This window comes from Ursus arctos, unplaced genomic scaffold (assembly GCF_023065955.2).
Source record: "Ursus arctos isolate Adak ecotype North America unplaced genomic scaffold, UrsArc2.0 scaffold_8, whole genome shotgun sequence".
Taxonomy (NCBI): domain Eukaryota; kingdom Metazoa; phylum Chordata; class Mammalia; order Carnivora; family Ursidae; genus Ursus; species Ursus arctos.
This window is the reverse complement of record NW_026623100.1, coordinates 73,342,070-73,364,193: the sequence shown is the minus strand read 5'-3', so window position 1 is coordinate 73,364,193 and position 22,124 is coordinate 73,342,070. Positions and strand designations below refer to the sequence as shown.

At 50.0% G+C, this 22,124-nt stretch overlaps 1 protein-coding gene across 7 annotated transcripts in view; it reads right to left on the bottom strand.

Annotated features, from left to right (window-relative positions):
• The window catches only part of CYRIA (CYFIP related Rac1 interactor A), a 107,568-nt gene that overhangs the window by 48,153 nt on the left and 37,291 nt on the right, over nt 1-22,124 (bottom strand). The window contains exons 2-4 of one of the 7 annotated variants that reach the window (XM_026519175.4): nt 19,499-19,524; nt 17,409-17,556; nt 6,087-6,182 (exon numbers count right to left, since the gene is read on the bottom strand). The gene's annotated coding sequence lies outside the window, so the exon portion shown is untranslated. Of the gene's footprint in view, nt 1-6,086; nt 6,183-17,408; nt 17,560-19,498; nt 19,525-22,124 lie in introns of all 7 variants that reach the window. The other 6 variants (XM_026519157.4, XM_048222661.2, XM_048222662.2 and 3 more) reach the window with 6 other exon arrangements.

Here is a 22,124-nt window from a genome sequence, read left to right as displayed (position 1 = left end):
TCAAACAAAATCCCTGGCTTGAACCCCAAGCAAGTGATGGGGACCATCAACCTGGGCTGGGACGGGAGAGGAGGGTGGGGTGGGTTTGCTGAGCACTGGGAGCCGTGGCTCTTGTGCAAGGAGCTGCTTCCCTAGGCAACTCCATGGCGAAGTGGGACGTGGGGTTAGCTGGACAGAAGGCAGGCGTGTGTTAGCATAAATGTTTTCCAAGCTGGCTGTTATATTAAGATGAGTACAATTTTTTTTTTTTTTTAACATGGTAGTCAGGGCCATAAAATCTGACCCAGGCCTCCCTTTCAAGTTTCAGCTCCTTTGAAGGCTATGTACTTTGGTCACACCAGAATATGGACAGTGCCAACAGCTCTGGCCTCCTTCTTGCTCCCCCCCCCCCTTTGCTTATGTTGTTCCCTTTGCCTGGAATGCCCTTCCCCTCTCCTCTGCCTGCAGATGTTCTGTCTATCTTTCAAGACCCAAATCAAATAGCATTTCCTCCCAGAAACCTCCTACCTGACTCCCAGGCTGAATAAACAACCCTCCTTGCTGTGAATTCTTTCAAAGGCTATGTCTTCTTCATTTTCAAAATCTGATCCACTTCACTTCATCCTCCCTCCTCCTCCCCACCGAGCACCAAACACGGGTCCAGCACAGCACACAGCCCTCTTCACTTGTCTGCTGCCACGGATCGGAAGTGTGAGGGGGCAGTCACGGCATAGCAACAACAGTGGGATGTCAGCTATGAATACACTCTACAGAAAATAGTCATTGGTAAGAGGAAGAGGTCATAGAAGCATTTCCCAAAATAGAAATATTTTTGGGTGCTTGACTCTGTTGTTTTATGATCGCAGATGACTTTGAGAATCTGATGAAAATCAGCCTTCTCAGAAAAATGCACACATCCACAGAGCCACATTTTTTTTTTTGCATATAATTCCAGGACATACTATAAACACACCGAAGCCCGGGAATGGAAATTCCTCATCTGTTTTAAAATCACCCATTTCAGCGTACGGGCAGCCAGACAGGACGAGGAAGGCATCTTCAAGTGTGTGGACCATGGACCACACTGAAAAGGAAAGAGAATCCTTCGGTGGGAATACCATGCAGTCTGGACACCTTGGGCAAGTCCTTCTACTCTTCTGAACCTGACTTTTCCTCATCTGTAAAATGCAGATTATACTACTTGCTTTGCAATGTTGCTGTTGGGGAAATAAAGATAACGCAGATTAAGTAGCTGGTGTAGTATCTGGCGTGCAGTCAGCCCCTGACAGCAAATACTAGTTTTCTGCACCTCCTGTCGTGCATAGCAAAACCTGCAGCCACAACGCAAACAAGTCATTTCCCTTTCAGCAATAAATACTGCACTGCTGCTTTGGAGCAAGGGAAGAAGGCCGACTTAGACCACCGCCTCAGTGAAGACGTGAAGCCGGGTGCTGAACGGCTGCTGCGCGCTCATTCGCCTGGCTATTAATCATACAAGAGCCCATTTATGACAAATGCAGGTCCCTCCCCTTGCATGACAAGGCATATGGGTCCACAGAGCCCCATTATCCAAAAAAAAACAGAGCATTGTGGGCGACGCAGGCGAAGCCGAGTGCACACACACAAGCGGACATTGTAAGGCTGTTTGCACAACCCCGCAGTGCTCCTCAAGGATTTCCTGCCAAGGAGACATTTAGATCTCGCAGTCTGCTGCAGACATTTGCTCATTCAACATGGCTTCAGGCAGCGGGCTGGAGAAACCCGGGTGCGTGGTCCCCTCTGCTGGCCATCCCCGGAACTGCATGCCGGGGATCCTGGGATGATCTGGCACCCCAGGTGCTCTCAAGACCCCAGCCTCTTCTCTCCTTGCCCTTCTTAAGCAGTGCAGTGCAAAGGCAGGAGGTTTGGGGGGATCTGGAAAGCCTCGTTCAGATCTCTCCAGGATTAGCTTTATTAGCTGCAGACCTTGGGCAAGTCCGATCTTACTCTCCTACATGGAGCCCACAGCGCTCATTTGCCTGTGGCCCGGCCTCACATAGGTGACCGCAGAGTGGAGCGCTTACAGATGGCCAGTGTGCAATGCACGCCTGCCTCTGGGCGGGTGGGTGTTGTCCTCTGACCCCTGGAGCTAGGAAAAGAAATCAACAAGTGCCTTCTGGTAATGTCTTTGCTTTAAACTGTAGTCGACATTTAGAGCGGAAGTGTGACTCTGTCTTGTGTCTTATCTCTAATGCTTTCTTCAAATTGTCCCCCCTTGTTTCCATCATGTGCCGTGTTGGCCTGGGCAGCGCTGTGTGTCCCCTCAGGCTTTATTTCATCCGGCACCTGAAGTGCCCGATCTTCAAGCCATGCTTCACTTGAAGGGGGGGGGGGGGTGCGCTGGCAGAAATTCTCGGCCGGAAGCTGTGTCGGAAGGATGAGCAAAAGACCACGCCCTTGAACTCCTTCAACTGAGCTGAGTCTGCTTCCTGACTGATGCTCAGCGCAGCAACAGCAGCACGGACTTGGGTTGAATCCCAGCTCAGCCAGCTCGTGAGCTGGGTGGTCTTAATCAATGTATTTAACAACATTTACTTAACCTCCCTGAGTCAGTTTCAATATGAGTAAAACAGAGATTATTTCAACCTCTTCAAGGGTGGATTTTGGAAATAATGAGACAACACAGGTACGCAGCCAGATGCATAAAAGGTCGTTGCCATAACTATTACTCTTGTTATTTTTATTGTTCCAACCACTGGTCTTAGTTCTGTCCCCCTGGCCATGACGAAGAGCTCCTCCTTCCTACACAGTTATTGATATCTGCGAGGCCTTTCACTACCATCTTGGAGATGGATGCTGATGATTTCCAAATTCATACCTGTTGCCTTGATCCCCTCGCTGGAACTCCCCACTCATATATCCAATTGACTCCTTGACTGTAATAAACAGCTGAAACGTAACACACCCAACACTAAAACTGCCCTGCTCCAGTCTTCCCCAACTCAGCCAATGGCAATTCCATGTTTCCAGATGCTCAGTCCGAAAAAGCTGGTGTTATCTTAGACTTCTCTCTTTCTCTCACCCCATAACCAAGCTAACAAATCCTACCTGCTATACTTTAAAGATGTATCTTGAATCCAATTGCTTCTCACACCCTTCATCGCCAATGCCCTAGTTCAAGCCACAAGCCATCACCTCCTGCCCAGAGTATCATAGTCGCCCCTTAAACAGATCTCCCAGCTCTGGTCTTGCCCACTCCCAATCACTTGGTTAACTGCCTATGTGGCAGCTGTAATGATGTTTTAAAAGTTGCATCATGTCACTCCTCTGCTTAAATCCTTTTAGTGGTGTCCTGTTTTACTTAGAGTAAGGTACAAGATCCCTATCACAGTCAACAAGACCCTATGTGATGGTACCCCAAGTGGTTCATCCCCTGCAACTTCCCCTCCTTCACTCTGCTTCAGCCACCTCTGCCTCCTCACCTTTTCTTTTTTGAACTTACCACATATCTTTCTGCCACAGGACCTTTGCACTTGCTAGTCCTTCTACCTAGAATGCTTTCCCCCAATATATCTGCATGTTTTTTCTTTAGGCCTCTGTTCAGGGTTTATTTTTCAGTGGAGCCCAACCTAACCACCCAGTCCAAAATAGGATTTCTCCCCACCTCACCTCACCCCACCCCCAGTCACTATCTATTTTTCTTTTAAATCTCTATTACCATTGACATATGTACCTTCAACTCCTAGACTAGGGCCTGACACGTAGTTGGAACGCCACGCGTACGTACATTTGGAATGAATGTAGCCATTCATTCATGAACAAAACTCCCATGACCCCGTGGAGCTTCTCTGTCAACAAAACCTAAGTTCTTTCCTCCACATCCCATGGGAGGAGAGGCTCTCAGGTCATCTGCTATTTTGGTCAGACAAGGTCATTTGCATAAGAATGAGGGAGAAGTAGTCACTGCAGGGGATGGGGAAATGCTGGCCAGTGAGAATGGTCCTAATGAGGGACAGTATGAAACTGTAAAAGAGAAAGTGCATATTGGAGGGGAGAGGAGAGGAGGGAGAGAAGGTCAGAAGAATCAGTTGAAGACTGATTATGCAGGAACTTTGTAACCAGAGAGTAGGACCAGGGATATTCCTGAGCAGAAATGCACCTTGGCGCCTTGGGTGGGTCAGATGGTTATTGTGTCACCCAAGGCCTGAAGGACACTGGACATATCATTGACCGTAATGCCTCTGTAATGCCACCAAGTGCACAGAGAATCATGGGCTCTGCGTCCTCATCTCATTTTAGCCACTCATTTGCTGCAGAACCTTGGAGAAGGTCATTTCCTTGCTCTGAGTCTCATCTTTATCATCTGTTGCCCACCAGGACTGGTTCAATGAGCTGGGAACTCCTCCCTATCCCAATGTCTGAGGGTTTTATACAGTGAAATTGTGCGACAATTTCCAAATACACATCCAGGCAACCTAATGCCATGAGCTGAGTTAATTAGAACGGGGAGACACCTCCTATGTAAGTCATAGCATTCCACACGAACAGCACTTCTGCAAAAGTCGCCCTGGTCTTGCTCCTTGAAGTCATTTGGATTTCAAGCCGTTTCCTTGCCAGTTAGCAAGGACAGTGATGATGGAACCCCAGCACTTTCAAATGTCCCATGCTGTATCAGAATTGGCCACTGCTGACATCAGGGAGGCTACAGAGCTAGTCTGTGATAAACAGTAGTAATTGTGAACTCTGGTGGAATGTTGGTAAGACTACAGAGAAACTGTTCTCAAGCCTTGTGTATGTTTTGAGGCTGCAAATGTCATGAAACGCACAGGCGTGCAAACTACAAAGTGGCCCCAAAGTAGCTCTAGCTAGGAAGCAATGCTCGGACGGCCTGGATTCATCTCTCCTGTGCCTCCAAAGGTCTAATGTGACATTCTCTCATTCAGACCCTTTTCTTTTGGAATCTTAGAAGCAACTGAGGACCTGCCATGCCCTAGCCCTAGAAGCCCAAATCAGCTCCCATTGCAATTATAATAATAGTACAACTGTAACATCAAGGCACTAGGTTGGGGATACTTTGCAAACACCAAAGCTCTGTCCTTTGGCTTTCAAATTTCAAATTAAAAAAAAAATCCATGAGATGATGAAACAATGATGTTAATACAGATCCCCAGGCTTTGGAAGTCTAGTTACATTATGTAGGAAATGGCAGCATTTCGTTGGAATAAGTAATAAGGCTTTTTCAAAATTTCTAGAAAGTACCACCCTAACCAAAGATTTTGTTTAGTTGGCAAAACTCTACTGGCTCTACCAGGCTATCTATCAATTTGTATTCAATATAATTTAGCTGATCCCCCACCACCAATGATTTCCAACACTTCTCCTCACCCCGGCACTTGCTCCCAGGTTCAAACGACCTCTTCCTTGTGATGACCCTAATATCCTCAATACCTAGCAGAGTCTTTAATAGAATATAGAAAGTTGGTGAATGGTCTAAAGAATAAGTACATGAACATTTGCTCATATTAGAGACCCATGCTCAGTAAGACTCGGTCCCTGCAGTGGTCTGAGAGCACAATACACTGAGGGCAAGAAGCCATATTCAAAGCCCACTGTAGGAAGGTTCTAGGGAGGTGAAGACGAAGTGTTCTGGAAAAGCCGTGCAAGAGAAGAAACAACTCATCTGGTCTGGAATAAACTGGAAAGATCTCATGCAGAAGGAGGCTGCGGAGTCGGGACGGAGAAGCTCTCAGCGGACATCCGGCTACTGGTGAGACCCAGGAGCTGGATGGAAGCCAACCCCAGGTCCCTCACCACTGAGATCATGCACTCTTGGTGAGGGTGAACATGAGGGGTCTTGGGAGTGACAGCTGTCACACCCCCAGCTTTGTGATCTCTGGGCAGACCCCAATCTTCTGGTTATGATGAAGTGGTGGGACTGGTTCTCCTATGTGTGTTTACACCTGCTCTCAAGGTAGTTCTCTGCCAGGTAGACTTCCATCCTCCACTGGCCTGGGGCCTGCCCCGATGCCTGTCCCAGTCCCAGGGTGGGGGCTCTGCTCTCTGCCTCTCGCCAGAGCCCCTGGAGCACTCACACACCACCCTTCCACATTCCAGTCACTCCTGCTTACCTGTCTGCCTCTCTCCCTAGAAGGTGAAAACCTCCAGGACAGGATCTAGGACTTAGGCTTGAATCCACAGCCGGCCACTCAGGGAATACGTGTTTGCTAATAAATGAAAAAAAAAAAAAAAAAAAACGAGTGGAGAAATGACAGCATGAATGCCAAAATCCGTATCCAAGATCTCCTGAGTCCCAGCCATTTACTTAGAAAGAGAAAGAGGAAAGGAAGATGGGCAGGCAAGAGAGGGAGAAAGAGTGAGAGGGAGGGATAAAGGAAGGAGGGAAGGGAGATGGAAAGGAAGGAAGGAGGGAGGGAGGGAGGAAATGTTTTTCCCGCTTTCATCTAGTTTAATAAAGATATAACTAGTTTCTGGCATATGAAGAAGCAGATAGGGATCTCATGCTATGCTTGAAAATTGAAAGAAAGAAAATTTGAGGCATCTGAAAGGGAAGGTACACCCTCAGGGATGTACAAGTGAACTGAAGACAGGCGGCAGGCTTTGAGAACAGCTGCCTCACCCACTTGGAGGAGATGGCCGGTACTGGGTCTCACAAAGAGAAGCCTGTGACTGGCCCCGCCTTTGGCCCCGCCAATCAGCTGCGGAGGCCAAGCTGGGAGAAGCCCAAGGTCAGGGACAGGAATGACAAAATAACATGTCTCAGGGCTGTGGATTCCCATTTGTGGATGCCTCTTTGTTTGCTTTTTAAACATTTTACTTATTAATTTGAAAGAGAGTGCTGGGGGAGGGGCAGAGAGGGAGGGAGAGAGAGGATTGTAAGCAGAATCCCCGCTGAGTGTGGGGCTAGACCTGGGGCTGGATCTCAGGACCCTGATCATGACTTGAGCCGAAATCAACAGTCAGACACCAACCAACTGAGCCACCCAGGCGCCCGCGTGGACGCTTCTTTGAATCCAAATTCCTGCACAGTGAGAATGTGTAAGGGGGGTGGGCTTTCAGAAGTGGGGCCTGCTGCCTCCGGTCTCCAGGCAGGTGAACCAGCCGGAAGAGTCCTGTCTCAGGTGAGGACGTGAGGCTTCGGTCACCTTTCCTACCATGCATCACAGCAGCACTGAGGGCCCTGAAGCTAAAATCCTGGGGACTCCAAAGACGACTCCAGTCATGCCCTGCTTCCCCAAATCCTCATGCATTGTCAGATAACCAAGGTCGCGGCCACTGGCAGTCCTGCGCTCCGTGCTGTTTTAAGCACTGCCCAAAATTCTCTCATGTGATTCTCACGATGACCTTCAAAAGCAGTCACCTTGTGTAGTTTTAAGAACTGTGAAAGTGATGTCTTCTGCCAAAACCCAGTTTTTCTTGGGTGAATACAAGAGCTTGCAGTTAAATAGGCTGTCCACTAAGAGGCATTATCGCCCCACGTTAAAATTGCCAGACCAGGTCAGGGTAGGGCCTTAGTACAAATGCAGAAGTTTTAAGAAGGACAAAGCAGAGGGATCGATTTCAAAGTCCTGGATATTTTCTAAACGTTATTCCTCTTCGTAGTAAAAAGTGTTCAGATTCACAGCTATAGTACCCAAATGCTTAACACCATAACTCACTGAATTCCTGTTCAAGGTCATTTCAAAAGCACTGGTCTTAACCAGGCTGCCAGCCGTGGAGCCATGGCAATTGGGGGGAAAATCAATAGATTCAACCATTTGGGTCAGTCATCATCCTCCGCAGCTGCTCTCGCTAATTTCTTAAGTCATATTTTCCACCAAAGGAAACATGGCTTGTGCCTGAATCACCTTGACTCCAGTTGGAGTGGAAGAGAAAGAAAAAGTGGGGGGTGGGGAGGCTGAAATTCTATCCCAAGTATCAAAATGAGTTTCTCTAGTTTACTCTGGCACAACTGGAAAATACTCTGGAAGTGTAAATTAGGATAGTGGGAGATCCTCCATTAATGACTGCAGCCCCAGCCCTGTGCTTATAGCCAGGCTGTTTCTACACAGACGTACAACGTCGCTCTCACGGAGAGAGGACGTTCCTGCAGGACACATCCAGAACGCACAGAGAACCCAGCGAAGTCACCGCGGGACTTCCCTGTTTGGATTGATCCACCGAGACCACAATTAAACCAAACAAACAAACTCACCGTGTTTATCTCCAAATTTATGTTAAAGGCCAGCCCTGCTCTTGATGACTCAACCATGTACTATCCTGATTTCAACTTTACCCTGCAGCTGGGCTTCCCAGGCTGGCGTCTGTGGCCACAGATGACTAAATTTGAAAGCTCTGCTCTCTATCTGCTCTGGGGCTCACAGCCTCACAGAGGGCTTAAGCAGTGTTTAGGCTGGATCTTAGTCCCACTTGAAGATGGCAAACTTTTATTCCAATACGAGGTCTGAGGCTGCTCTGTGGTATGCACCTGCTGAGAACCCCGCTAAATGAAATAACCTCAGGTCCTGGGGTGCCCCGCGGAGTGTGGGAAGCCCCGAGGAGAGACCATGGAGACACCAGCTTACCTTCCCAGACTAGCCTGTCGCCTTGGCCATAGGTTTGAGAAGCCCCGCCCTAGATTAAGGATTGGAAGTTCCAGTGTCAAATCCCTTTTTCATCCTGTATCTCAAAAGTAAGCTGTTGTTTTAGGAAGAAGGGAATCAGGAGTTTCTGCTGTACTGGTTTAACATGTGTTTTGTTTCATGAGTGTTTTATTTTTGATCCCACTTGGCACACATGGAAGTTCAAAAATAATCAGAGAGAGCATCTTCTGAGCCCTGCTGTGGACCAGGTCTTGGGCTAAGTGCTTTATACACAGGATCCTGGTCTGGGAACCCGGGGCCAGAAGGCTGGGAAGGCTTTACTCTTCCCATTGTTCACACTGCCTCCTACTCCCCAGACGCAGTTTACTTACCTGAAAAAAAAAGATCAGACACAACCTAGATCAGACGATCTCACAGATTCCTCTAAAGAGTAAGCCTTTTTTTTAATTTTTAAAAAAGTATTTATTTATTTATTTGAGAGAGAGAGAGCGCACAAGCGGGGGAGGGGCAGAGGGAGAGAGAGAGAATCTCAAGCAGATTCCCCGTCGAGCGTGAAGCCTGATGCAGGGTTTGATCCCACGATCCTGAGATCATAACCTGAGCTGAAATCAAGAGTCAGATGCTTAAACAACTGAGCCACCCAGGAGCCCCCAAACAGTAAGTTTTTATGAAATTTCTAAGGCAAAACTCTCTCTATAACTCTCCATATAAATCTTTTCTTTTTGTTAAAATAGAAAATCCAGGTGTTTAACTGCAACACTTGCTTACTTAAGAAAAAAAAAAAAACAGAAAACAATCCACTCATTGTATACAGCGATAATTAATTTGGCCCTCTCATATTTTGTCCATTCCTGACCAGGCAGCTGGCATCTCTCCGAACCAATACCAGCAGCTCCCGTTCGGCTGGGACTGGGCACCCCGCAGCTCGGCACTGTCCCTGGCAGGACCTGCAAGGTGCACAGGCACGTGTGGCAGGCGCCGTCTTCCTGCGTTCAGCTGGGGAGTGGGTTGGCATGGTGACACCCGAGCCAGTCTTCCCTTGCTCCCTCCCTTCCCTTTCGGGCTATTATCACTGTGTGAGATCTTGCCCCAGAAGAACAGAGAAGTCCTGAGGGCGAGGTCTCATGTCAGGGGAGAACAAGCGAGTCTTTGTCGGGCCCTTCAAGGAGAGGAGGCCCGGCCAGGGCTCTTGGGCACACAGAGGGCCTGTGCGTTCTCAGTGTGGGGCAGCGGGCCTGCCCCCGTCCTGCCTGTGCGGCGGGGCCTCCACTGGCACATCCAGAACCTTCTCCCTCCCCCGACACGGCGCTGGACAAAGTCGGGGGATCCCCACTGGGTGCCCTCAGGCTCGCCCATACCAAAACCAATAAGCGCTCTCAAGCAATCCCTCTCTCCCAAGCCCTTCTCCCACTTCCCGTTCAGAGCCGCTCCCCCATCCCTCCACCATCCTTGTGGGACTCCTCTTCCTTCTCACAACGCACCATCTGCCTCCAGGCTCCTGCCTCCATCCCGTCCTGGCCACCACCCCCACTCTGAACCACCCTGTTGCCCTGAGAAGCCTCCTGGTGCAGGGACCTCTCCTGCTGCCTCCGGTCTCCTCAAATGCTCGGGTTGTAGGACTAGTTCTGCACTCCGAAGGTGATTAAAAAATAGCTCCTCAATGCCTGAAGCCACAGCACATCCCCAAACCTTACTTTTAATAAAATATTCCATGCAGGCTTCAGATCAAAATAAAATAGCTACCATGAATTGGGTCCTTACTATGTGCCAGGCGCCCCTCGGAGCAGACACCTAGACCAGCTCATGGAAGGAGCAGAGCCGCCCTAAATGGTAGGTGCCATCGACGTTCTCACTTTGCAGACAAGAAAACTGTGGAATGAGAGATGTGGTAACCGTCCATGCTCACCGGCTAGCGGCACAGGAGGATTCGGACCCAGGTGGTGTGGCTCCAGTCTGCGCTCCGAACCATAACGCGATACCGCGTTTCATGATGACCGCTGCTGAACCAGACCTCACCTACGGTCCACTCTGATGCATGCTATCATGTCCTCCCCTAAAACTAGGGACACGTGCCTTTGCAAACATCATCATGTTTCCAGGCTCCAAGTAGCCTAGGTGATGGCTGAAGACAGAACATTAAATTTCCCTGTTCCCCTTCTTCCAGCATGAGCGGCAAGGTCAGGAGAAGAGCAGGTGGCGGGCTGGGAAGCGAGGTCTCTGGAGGACACCCGTTCCGAGCCTGCTTTCCGCAGTAACAATCTCTCCCCAGAAGACCTCTGTCCATTTGCAGCCTGGGCCTAACTTTGCCTTGCAGGTCTGATGAAGTCTCCAACCTGGGCCCCTGGGCCTGCAGCTTCCAAGTCCTAGAGAAAGGCAGGCTCGCCCTAAGGGCTAAGCCAAGCACCCCAAGCTGATTCTCCTCTCTTCCAGCGCAGAGAAGGATCACAGAGCTGCAGGAAGCTGGAAGCTGGAACGAAGGGGCCAAGCATGGGAGGCAGCTGCACAGGGCTCACAGCATCAGGTAGGGGGGGAGGCCGGCCAAGCCCTTTCACTCTGACAACCGCATCAGCTGTTCTGAACCCCAGGGCTGATGGAGGCCCGGCGAGCCATGAAAAGGGGAGGGGTCCAGTTTCTCACTGGACCAGAGGTGCTTCCTGGTGGGGTGATGCCAGTGTGAACCCCACACCCCTACACCCCCACACTGGGGTCCTGCAGGGCCACCTGTGGATTCAGCAGCATTCAAGGACTCTCTCTGGGGTCAAGTTCAGAAATGGAAAGCCCTGGACCATCAAGCCCGACTGCCTTGTAGTGACGATGGAGGAGGAAAGGGGTGTCCAAGGTCACATGGTCAGTCAGTGCCACAGCCTGGGCTCGAATCCGGGTTAACTCTGACACCACAGCCATCCTTTCCATCCTTCCTTTTCTTTCTCTTCTCCTTCTTTTCAAACTTCACCTTCTGTTTTTTAAAGGCATCCAAAGGAAATGCTTACTCACTCTGGGACAGCCAGGGTTGTGGGGTGAAGAGGGTGGGAGAAAGCTTATGGTGAGGTCTTTCCTTAGAGGGAGAAGAGAAGAAATCCAGCTGTTCTGTCTTCCACTCAGCCTAGCCCGTCAGGAAGAACACAGATCCCCCAAAAGCAAGAGATGAGGAAGCCCTGGCTGATTCTCCTGGTTCTTCAAGAGGAGAAATGGAGAGGGAGGGTGCGTGTTGGGGCTGCCTGTGTGTCCCGGAGACTCTGAACTGAGCAAAGCACTCACTCCTTAGGCTGCTTGCTGTTGTAAGCCTACTAGGAATGAGGGGGCGCCTTGCTGGCTCAGTCGGTAGAGTACGCTACTCTTGATCTCAGGGTCACAGGGATTACTTAAAAAAAAACTGGAAGTAACCCTACTAGAAATGGGACAAGTTTAGGTTCAGAGATGGCTCTGTAAGGAGGGAAGGGTCCCTAGTGTCCACAACTAGAACCAGTTGTTTTATCAAGTAGTGAGCTCCCCGTCCCTGGAAGCAAGTAAACAGACACCTACAGGGCAAGATGTAGAGTGTTTGCTGGCACCACAGGGATCTGGAGACGACTCCAAGGCGGGATGCCACTGCTCTGCCCAGTGCTGCATTTCAGAGCTCTAGGTGAGGGCCACGTCCAAGGATGATTCTCTGTGGCTCCTCACTGGGTTATCAGAAGGGTGGGGTAGCATGCAGAGCAGATGAGGGGACGATCACGAGAGAGCCTGACTCCTGACCATTGGTAGCTGCGGGACTTGGACAAGCCGCTCCGGGGCTCTGAGTCTCAGTGTCCTCTTCTGTAACTGGCATCCTGGGGCGCTTGTGAACCCCCAGTGCCGGGAAGCATGCAGCCCACAGCTCACCCAGGGAAGCGTGCAGGTCTGCGAGGCCACATCTTTTTTTTTTTCTTTTTTTTTTTTCTAAAGATTTTCCAGTGAGAGAGAGAACACAGCAGGGGAGTGGGAGGGGAAGAAGCAGGCTCCCAGCGGAGGACGGCAGGGCCACTTCTAACCTATCCATTCATTGTCCAGCAGGCATGTGTGGTTGGAGGGCTTCGGCACCGGGCTCTGTTAGACTGGCACGGATTCTAAATAACATGCGTGTATGTGTGTGTGTGTGTGTGTGTGTGTGTATGTGTACACACATACCTCTATATACACACACAGAAGGTACACATATACACGTGTGTCTGGGTATTACACACACACACATATATATATTCCCTCCCGCCGCCCCCCTCGGTCTCTAAGAGGAAGGTAGAGGGACAGACACAGTTCTAAACCTCTCTTACAGTTTTCACTGGGAAGCAGCCGACCTAGTTTTCTGGAAAGTTGAATTTTGCTACCAGAGAGCCCCAGTGCAAGCTATGCCATTACATCAGTGTTTCTGGATGACGGGGATGGATTCCTCCTCCTCCTCTTTCCACTTATTTCTGTGGTCCCTCTCATCCTAGTCCTCTCACCGACACCTCCGTGGGGTCAGAGGAGAGAGCAACTGAAATTAGTCAATCTGCCTATTTTTAGGCCCTGCTGGGAACAAGGTGGGTGGCTGAGGAGGCGTCTACTACTGGGCTCTGAAAAGCAGAGCTGAGGCATATATGTGCATATATGTGCGGCTATTTCCTCTCCATCACCACCAGCAGCACGGACGTTTAGTGTTGGCCCGTATTTATAGAGTGGCATTCTGTACTAGGGATGTCTCTCGCTCAGCTCCCAACTCCTACTCAAGCTTTAATGCCCAGCTCATTTGGCCCCCTCCAGGAAGCCTTCCTGGACTTCCCTGGGCAGAGAACATGCTCCCTTTCTGCACTTAAAAAAACAAATTTATTTATTTATTTTAACAGGGGAAGGGCAGAGGGAGAGAGACAATCTCAAACAGACTCCCTGCTGACTGCAGAGACCGATACAGGACTCGATCCCATGACCTCGAGATCAGGACCTGAACTAAAATCAAGAGTCAGACAGGCTTAAGGGGCGCCTGGGTGGCGCAGTCGTTAAGCCTCTGCCTTCGGCTCAGGGCGTGATCCCGGTGTTCCAGGACTGAGTCCCACATCAGGCTCCTCCGCTGGGAGCCTGCTTCTTCCTCTCTCACTCCCCTGCTGTGTTCCCTCTCTCACTGGCTGTCTCTCTGTCACATAAATAAATAAAATCTTCAAAAAAAAAAAAAAAAAGAGTCAGACAGGCTTAACCGACTGAGCCACCCTGGCACCCCTCCCTTTCTGCACTTTGTTCTTGCAAAGGCTCCTGTCCACTCTCTGTGTCCGTGACTGCTGGCTCCCCTGTCATTGCCACAAACCTGACCTCCTTGGAGGGGTGAGCACGCTTGATCTGTCTTGATGGTTTCCAGGCCTCACACAGTGTCTGGCCCATGGTAGGGACTCGGGTATTGCCTGCCCAGTGAATGTGTACTTTCTAAAGAGAACATTCTTATTGTCCCCTTCAACTAGGAGAGGGTTAAGAGATGGATCTTACCCATTTGCTTTCTGACTAGAAGAAAATGCATCAAGACCTGAATTCCATCACTCCTACTAGAACAGCACAGGCCTTCGCCAGCCACTCTCTCTATGAGAAATAAGGCTTATGTTCTAAGGCACATTCCAGCAATTTGTGCCCCCAGGCCACGCACGAACACGTCAACATTTACCATTCGCTAGGGCGCTGGACGACAGAAAGGGCCACGCATTCCTCTGCACCAGACGACTATCTCATTCTTTCTATTTATATGAACCTACTTTAAACCTGAGGAAACTCTGATCTTACAATTCTACAAAAAGTAGGTATAAAATAAGCACTTTAAAAACCAACCACTGTTGATAAATCAGAATAAATTTAGGGTCAATAAAATTAGACCCTTTGCTTCATAGAACTCCAGTCTCATCAGTCTATTCATCTTTGCTTTAAAAAGACTCCTCACATCTCTGAGCTGTCCTCACGTGGACTTGACACCCTTGGTGGGCATGTGAGGCCCCTGGTGAGCCGTCCGTCCTCCCCGCTCTGACTGGGCCCCTCAGACCCGCCTCACCCCACACTCCACGGCCACAACTAACCGGCACAGTGCCTCTGATGGGCAGCCCTGGCTTATCCCTTTCCTCTGCCTGGAAACTTCCCTGACGTTGCCCACCCTCCCTGCTATTCACCTGCCTGACTGCTCCTCACCTTGCAGACTGAGTGGAGACAACGTAGCCCAGCAGCTGCCCCATTCTGCCCCCTCCGTCTGGGTCAGGAGCCTCTCCTTGGACTCCTCCCCCCACACACTCTTACTACAACACAGATCAGTGTGTGTCGTCGGGTCACTAGCAGGGCTCCCGGGAAAACCATCCACCCCTCGAGGGCAGGGAGCGAATCTAGTCATCATCTGTAGCCACTGTCTACACTGGCACTGACACAGAATAGGCACTCAGATGTTTGCTGAATGACTCGATCCCCTCGCTATGTGAAGGCCAAGACTTAGAAATACGCTGTGCAAGCACATTCCAAGAAAACGGGTCGAAGTGACCTGTGGGAGGGTCCAGTGGAGAATGACCACTCTAGCAAACTGGTCGCACACGGACCCACTGAGAACAACAACTTCTTACTTTGACCTAACTGATCAATGCAACTTTCTTAAGCGGCCTGAACTCGCACTGGGCCACGGGCTGCTAGGGCAGGGCCACATCTCATCCATTCATCTCCAGAGCCTTGGTACCTAATACCCAACGCGGGTTTTGAACGGGGGGCTCGGACTCTAGTGGGCAAGAGCATCCATCCCTTTTTCTACTTCGGGGTGCTTAGGGATGGGGCCTTCACGATGTTCTGGGGAAGACGGAGGAAAGGGAGAAGAATCTCTGGAAAGGCCAGCTAGAGCGTAAAAACCCAAGTCCTTACAGCGGCGTATGGGGTCATACGTGATCGGCCTGCTTCTCTCTACCCTCGCCTCCTTCCCCGGGCCCCTCGCTCCTTCTGCTCCAATCCTCCTGGCTGCTCGCAGTCCCTTAAAGCCCAAACACATCCCCACTCAGGTCTTTGTTCCTTCGAGCCCCACCCCCTCACTTTGTTTAGGTCCTACTCCAATAACGCCTAAGCAGGGAGGCCTTTCCTGAGATCCCGTTGCTGCTTTCTCCACTTCCCAGCTCTCTGGCTTGGCTTTACTTATGTATGTTTTCCTGCTTTATTATTTTTTTCCGTAACACTTAACACTGCCTGATATAACGTACAGATGTTGGCGATCCCGCGATCCCACCAGAAGGCAAGCCCCATTAGAATAGGAACTTTGTTTTGCTCTGTGCCGCATCCCTAACACCAAGAATGGCACTTGCCATGCAGTACACGCCCCATAGACATCTGCAGGAAGGAATGGATGGCTGGGTGAATGAGTGCCTAATGCTTCTAGACACACAGGCACAAGGTTCTAGCAGAACTTGATGGGGATCAAAGCTATATTTAAGTAGCTCTAAATAAGACTGGGGAGGAAAAGGAGCTAACATTTGTTTGAGGAAGAAACTATGTTGATGCATTTAAATGATCTTGGATCCTGATCACAAGGGTACAACATAGGGCATACTGTCCCCATCTTACCAGTGGGGAAACAGAACCTCAGCAATCTAAAATGATTTCAGCAAAATCACGGAACTAATAAACAGCAGAACTGGGATTTGAAATCAGGTCTGATTCCGAAAGCTCTTCTCCTTCCTCTGAATTAAGCTGTAGCCTGGTGGCCACCCTAGGAAAAGAAACCATGAGAGGAAGAAAGGAAGGGAGCACAAGATAATCCTATCCTGCCACCGAATGAGAATGTGGTATCAGGAACAAGTCTAGGATAAAATGATCCTGGGCACGTGAACTGGAAACCACCTGAGAAATCTCCCGGTCTTATCTTGTGTGCTGTGCTCAGCTGTATGAAATGCTTCTGCTTTTAGTTTTCAAGGGAACTCAAGATACCTAGATGCAGAAGAAGAGCTTTAGGACAGAGGACAGCAGAAGGGAACGCCAGCAACTGGAGAAAGATGAACAGGTGCAGGGCCATCTCAGGGTACCGGCACGCCTTCGTGACTCCTGATCTTGTCGGGGTGGGTGCCCCAGGGCCAGCTTAAGGAGATGAGCTAGATACCAGCACTGAGGACACCGAGCCCCTCTGTAGATCTTTAGTCATCTGGAAGGGGTGTCAGCTCATGTCAGGTCCAAGTTTAATGAAGAAGTTCAGGGAGGTGTGGCCCAGTCCTTACAGATAAGAAGGAAAGTGTCCATAATGGATTGGGAGGAGGTGACAGAGGAGGGAGGTAGGAACAACAAAGAACCCGTGTGTTGGCGGTAAGGCTTGGCAGCCTGTGGCTGGAGCAGTACGGTGGTCTTGGAGGATGACTGCACAATCTGAAAATGCCTCAAAAAATGTTATAGTGAGTGCAACGCAAGCCAGACCTCTGGCACGAGACCTAAATTCCATCCCGGGTTTGCTACTGAAGGACGTCTCCAGCTGCCCTAAGTGTGCATGACCAGGATGGACAGAATGGAACCTGGAGTATTCTTCATCTCCAGTGAATTCTGCACAGAACAGTAACTCAGAGCTACAGCTCAAATCTGCTCTCCCCTGCCTGTCATTCTAAGCTACTCCGGTTCATGCCTAAACACTCACAGACCCAGGATAACAACAGGTCCCACTCAGAACGCAGCTGTAGAACCCAGGGACGTTTCAGATCTATATCCTGGGGTTTTCTCCCCCTTTTATGGGTGTGTGGTGTTAGGAGGCATGACTCTGGTGAAATGACCACCCTTCATACTTGCAAGTATTCTAGAAGCATGCATATCCCACATTCTCTCCACCAACCATGCTGATTACCATGGTGCTGTCTGCTAGAACCAAAGTCAGCTGTTCCTTACCTAGAGCTCTCTCTTGTGGTTCAGGTTCACCAGTCCAGGCTGACGGGACAAAACCGCTGAACAAGCTGGCCGAGGCAAGTCTGGCTCCCAAATCAGGCCCGTGGCCCCCGGAGTCCTGTTGTTTCTCTGTCGTCAAGTGAGTGATAATCTGCTAGAAGGGAATGCAAGTCATGTTACTTTGAGAGGCCATTTCCTGTTCTCTTCTAGCAATAATACGTTTGTTAAGGAGAACAGAGAGAATTCCAGAATTACAGGTTACCAGGGCTACAAGACATTGATGCCATCACCACTTGTGTGGTGCCTTCGTTTTGTAGTCGGGGAAACTGAGGCTTGGAAGCAAACAGCCTCATTCAAGGATTCAGCAACTTGGAGAATTCCATTTGGAATATGTCTCTGACTCTCTGGCCTTTGGAATTTTTTAAAAAGGAGCTTCACGGTCAGGCTGACTTCTCAAACAAGTGGTCATTGACCCTGGTTGGGAAGTCTTTTTTTTTTTTTTTTTTTTTAAGATTTTATTTATTTATTTATTTGACAGAGATAGAGACAGTCAGCGAGAGAGGGAACACAAGCAGGGGCTCTGGAGCAGGCTCATAGCGGAGGAGCCTGATGTGGGGCTCGATCCCATAACACTGGGATCACGCCCTGAGCCAAAGGCAGACGCTTAACCGCTGTGCCACCCAGGCGCCCCCCCCCCCCCTTTTTTTTTAACAGATTTTCAAAAAGGGAGGCAGGACTTTTTCCAGATTGCTGTTTTTGTAATTTTGCCCCTGGGAGCTAAATGAGTGAAACAGTCCACCTCAGGCATGTGGTTGGGACTGTTCTATTTCCCATCAGAAAAATATTGTTATGGAATAGCAGGCCCCAGGAGCACAGTGGTGGGTGGGCTTTGTGTTTCAATGATTTGTGCTCAGCCAGCAGATCTCTCTATCTCTTTGTCTTTCTCACTCTCTCTCTCCATGTTTCAGGAAAGCACAGTAACAGATCTGGATCCTCCTCCCAGGGGTATCATTTATTATGGGATTTTTCTGGCTACTATATATTTGAACAGCCACTCCTCTGTGCAGAAAACCAAAACCCAAGAGGGGATCTCACATTTATTAAGCAAATAAGATCTGCCAGGCCTACCGTATGAATCTTACAGATACATTTCCCTGATCTGTCCTCAAATCTTACAGATACATTTCCCTGATCTGTCCTCAAAAATTCTCCGAGATAACCGTAACTCCATTTTTTCCAAAAAATGAACTTGAATCACAAGGGAGAGCTCTAGGTAAGGAACAACTGGCTTTGGTCCTCGCTAGGGAACCGAGTTTCAGAGAACCAGAATGATCTGTATAGTCATAAGGAGAATAAAGTGCAGAACCAGAAATAAACTCCTATCTAACTCCCACATCAGTGTTTTGTCCATCTAAACTAGACTTTAGTTATTCGGCCAAAACACTAGCAGTTGTCTTATTTTTCCAGTGTTTTAGCTTGAATGCAGGAGAAGGTTCTTTGGAAACTATGAATTGTTGCAAGGACATGAAGGATTATTCCTGTTAGATTCTGTTTCAGGCAGGGGACTCTAAAGGCCAGGCTTCCTGCTGGGCTCCCAGCAGAAGCTCCAGTGCCCCAGAGAAGCTGAGCCTGTCCCTGGCTCCCAGCAATGAGAGAGGGCCCATCAGGAAATCATGATTATCTACGCTCTGAGCATTGTTCCTGTTCTCAGACAACATGGGACAGGGCTGGAGAGCCAGGCTAGGGGGTGGAGAAAGAGGAAGAAAAAACAGGAAGTGAAGGGGGGGGGGAGGAAGGAAATGATATGGAAAACACAGCAACTCTGAAAAGTCCTTGGCCTGATGAGAAAGTGAATCCTGAGCCGGCATCTGTGGGGCTGGCCCTGCATTTTGGGAAACCAGGTCATGGAGGAAAAGGGGGAGAGAGGTTTGTCTCCTCTGGATTTGGGGTTGTGTTTGTAAAGTCCCATCACAGAGCACAGCCCAAGGAAAAGGGAGCCCAGACACAGGGGCTGTTTTCTGTGCGCTTGGGTGTAGACAGTGAACAAGGTGAATTTCTGAAGAAGGACCAGGGGGCAAGACCGCATCCCTCACCTCTTGCCGATGTGCCACAGAAGGACCTGGAAACAAGAGAGAAGAAGTTGAAGTGATCGGGTATCAGGGGCACTGTCCCGTCCCTACTGCTTTGTCTCTCAAACATTCCCAAAATTAAAATCCACTTTCAATAATCCAATTTCAGTAGGGACTTGATTCTCCCACTGAGGCCCAGACAGAATCCCACTTTCTTCCACCACAAAACTAAGAGGGTCAGGGGCACTCAGTTGGTTAAGTGACTGCCTTCGGCTCAGGTCATGATCCTGGAGTCCCAGGATCGAGTCCCACATCGGGCTCCCTGCTCGGCAGGAACCTGCTTCTCCTTCTGACCCTCCCCCTCTCGTGCTCTCTCTCTCTCTCAGATAAATAAAATAAAACCCTTAAAAAAAAAAAAACTAAGAGGGTCAGGCCAATAGAATGCTAGGTCTTTGCCAGACTAGGACTCTCTGGTACTTCCAGAATGTTCTCCTACCCATGTTGTCCCCTCTACTTATTTACAGATGCTCCCCAAAGTCCCCCAACTCCCACTGTGCATCATGCAGCACACAGTCACCTGGTTAAGCTGAACAACCACACAAATAGCTAACCCTGATCATGACCTAATCGTACCGCAGCGCTAATACTGTCAGCACTTTCCAGCGTCCTGATGGGGACCAGGAAGGGGCAGGTAATGAGGAGCCGTCTGACAGGCAAGCCCAGTCCCAGCCACACTAGCAGTTCCCAAACTGATCGTGCATCTGGAGAAGCTAACAGAAAGTACAATTCCATCCTGGAGTGGCGGTCAAAGCTTCTGGAGAGTTTTGATGTCACCATCTTGGCTCTGGTCCACGGACTAGCATTTGGGTAACTTATGATCCTATCCAGCCCTCAGCACACCCCACCTCCTTCCATGCTACGGATTTGGTCACAGAGGTCCTCCCAGGGAGGGGCTCGCTCTGAGGATCTGCCCTCGGTTCTGTAAATTACTCCCCCGCCATCCAAACAAACAAAGTAAGCCGATCTTTGAGAGGAGTCCAAGCTTTTTGAAGTGATGGCTGGTAGTTTCCTGTTTGAGTCACCCCCTGGGCCAGATGTCCCTCAGAGAGAACAGAGGTCAAGCAGGGAAGGACACTTACAACTCCCGTCTCGGGTCCCCACAAGCGGCACAACCTCACACAACCCCAACGCCGAGCGGCTTCTGTTGCCAGCAGCGTGGACCGTGGCCGGAGCTGTGGTCACAGTCCCTCTGCTTCATCTGACACCGTCAGGAGCCCTCGCTTCTGTCGCATCCGGCTGCGAGCAGAACACATCGCACTACCTCATTCTGGGTCATGTTTCAGAGGGGTAATTGCCCCCATTTTGAAACTGGAGAAGCTGAAATCCAGAGACATGAAATGACTTATCCAGGGTCACACCACAGAACCAGGATGACGACAGGCATCTCCTGACCTCCAGTCTATGACCTGTGACATTTCCTCCATGTCATGTGTCCCTGCCCTGTTCAGGGGAGGCACTGAGAGCTCAGAATGGCTGTGTGTCTTCCACTTTGGAAAGGCTCTGGAAGTGAAAGGGCAGGGCAGGGGCAAACCAAAGAGAAGGCAGACGGACGGTGGAAAGGCCAAGCCTGGGTGGGACCCATTGCCACCCTCCAGGCTGAGCAGGTAAGGACTCAAAAGCCCCCCCCTTGCGGGGGGGAGCGTGTTGCCTAGAGTCCCAGCTAACCAGCAGCAGAGCCTAGACTCGGATCAGACCTCCCTGCAGCCTCCTTCCCACAGCACCAAGAGCACCTGCCGACCGGAAGAAATAGGCAGGATTTTACGTAATAAAAATAACTCCCATTCAGCAGGTACCTAAAGTGCCTCAGGTGTGGTTAAGCTGAGAGACCCGTGACACCTCCCAGCAACCACATGAGGGAGGCACCACTCTTGCCCCCTTTTCCAGATAAGGACACTGCAAAGAGCCAGGGGATAAGCAAGGACCCGGGGAACAGAGGACACCTTCCTTCAAGAGGCACAGGAAGGGAGGGAACTCCCCAGGCAGAGAACACGGAGAGGTGCCTCGCAGGCCCACCCAGGAATCTGGACCCTGCCCCCTCTCAGGTGGCAACCCCCCCAAGTCAGTTAGCACCGGTAAATGACCTTCTGGCCTTGGTGTTTTATACAGTGCTGTTCACGGGTGGAGGAAGTAGGCTGGGCCGAGGACGGCCAGCGAGGGGAGAGTCATCAGGGCAGGCAGAAGCGAGGATGACGTCCTGGGAACCCGTCTCCCATATCACAGAGGGATGAATCCACTGAGCAGAGGCGCGAGGGAGACTCTGCTGAAAGTCCTCACCTCGAACAGTGCGCACACTCCCAGGGACACTAGGTTCTGGGGATGCTGCTTGCTTTCAGTCTCACAAAGACCCTGGGAGCAGGGCAGGACGGGGATCATCCCTCACCATGTCACAGACGGAGAGACTAAAGCCAAAATAACAACGGTCATGAAATAACATCAATAACAATAATAATAACAATAATAATAATGGCAATGCCATATGTTGGTAGCTTATTATGTGTCAAGAAATAAGCACTTGCTTGACATAGGTTATTTCCTAATGACACCAACTGTTGAGTCTGTATGATTACTCCCACTTTATAGTTGAGATAAG